This window comes from Tympanuchus pallidicinctus, unplaced genomic scaffold, assembly GCF_026119805.1.
Source record: "Tympanuchus pallidicinctus isolate F22 unplaced genomic scaffold, pur_lepc_1.0 scaffold8, whole genome shotgun sequence".
In the NCBI taxonomy this organism is placed as follows: domain Eukaryota; kingdom Metazoa; phylum Chordata; class Aves; order Galliformes; family Phasianidae; genus Tympanuchus; species Tympanuchus pallidicinctus.
The window spans coordinates 17,781,071-17,782,949 of NW_026294802.1; positions in this window are offsets into that span (position 1 = coordinate 17,781,071).

Here is a 1,879-nt window from a genome sequence, read left to right on the forward strand (position 1 = left end):
GGCCTTGCACTTCATCATCACCACCTATGGGCCTGTACACACAACGTGTCTTTAGAGGAGACAGGAGAAGGCAGAAGGAAAGATGTGAAGAAACAGAACTGAATGTGTCAGATGGTAATAACTAGGAAGCATTCCAAATAATTCCAAATTATGAAAAGGGATGTAGTGTTGAATACAAATACCAGATTCATTTGCCAACCAGTGTTACAGCATCAGTGAAAATGATAACCTTAATCCAACCCCTGGAAATGGCAAACAGTTCTGTAGGGATCGCGCATAGCAAGCAATACGGTTCCATGAAAAAAACAAATGACCTCTGAAGACAGAAAAAACAACATTGCAACCAGCAACTACTGAATTATTCTAACACTTACAGCAACTCTGTTTTAACATGCTCTGGTCAGATCTGCCCTTATTTTAATGCTGTGAGTTCCACTTTGGCTGCCAAAATGACTGTTGTGGTGAAACCCAGTCAACTGCCCACAGCTTTACAGCTTTCCATGTGGTGTCAGTAGTACAGAATAAGCCACTCCTCATTCAGGCACTGTTCTGGCCACCCCCTGCCCCACACCATCATGGCAGCAGCTCTGCCCCGCTGTGTGGCCCAGCCCAGCCCTCAGTGTGCTCCCATCACTCCGCAACAACCAAACTTTGGTGTGCTACTAACACTGCTTCGACTGAAACCAGGCCAGGTGCTACAACTAATTCAACGTATCAGACTGCTTACACAGCTTGGCTTTCTGGTAAAGCCTACAAAAGCATCAGCTCCTGTCAAACACCTCAGGAGAACAGAGATGAGGACACACACCGCTGTAGAATGGGACTCCCTGTAGAAACTTTGTAATTCTCCCAGTGTTTTGTAATAGGGAGTCCAACTGCATCATTTTCTAGGAGAGGCAGAATTATTTAGGGGCAGAGAATGTTCCACTACTGACTGCAGGATTCTATTTTCTGCTGAAATATTTTAAATTAAAGACACTGTGGTCTTCATTGACTCCTGTCTTAAAAGTTATTTATTTATTTTTAATCTTTTTCCAGCAAATCGTATCTATTCTTGGGTTCTTCAGACTTTCTCATCACTACGTCTCTCTTTCCACTGCAGCCGTGAAGTCTTACTAGTCAACTCCATCCATTTGCACATGAATACAGATATCCTGACTCTCTTAACACTGCTTTCTATGAAGCACCGGTTCCTGAGTTGCAGCAACAAGCACAATGCTGTTGGGCTGTCATCTTTCCAGAATAATTCAAGAATGCATTATTTAGGCCATATGCTTCTAAGATTCTGTACAATTTGTTGGCTATTTGCTTCCAAATTGAAAGTCTCTGTGAACTCCACTTTCCACACTTTCTTTGTTAAGCCATGATCAGGTTCTCCTGTCATCAGAGATTCATTAACACTGCCACAAAAGACACCTTTCCGCCCTGGTTTATCATGTGTAACAGCCATCCTGTATTTTTCAGGTCTTTTAAATTCTGGCTAACGTGGTCCTGTGCATTACGGACAGCACAGCCTATGCAATGAAGGGACACTGCTGCTGACAGGAGCATCCCACTACTTGAATCTTCAGCTGTTTAGGGTGGGTCCTGGTGAGGTCTGTACAAGCTAGACAGAGTAGATGCATCTCTATCCTGAACTTTACATGACACGTTCCAAGACATCAGTTTGCCTTTGTTCATTTTTTCCTACATGTCATATTTAACACCACTGCTTACCTGCGGAAGTATTTTGGACGTGATATGAAAAGCAGCTTTATATTCATACTGTCAGTAAAAACACAGAAAAAGATTATAAAAAGACAATAAATTAGACAGCACTTCCCCTCCTTGGTAGTCTGTAAAAAAACAAAACAAAACAAAAACCATTCAAGAATTAAAA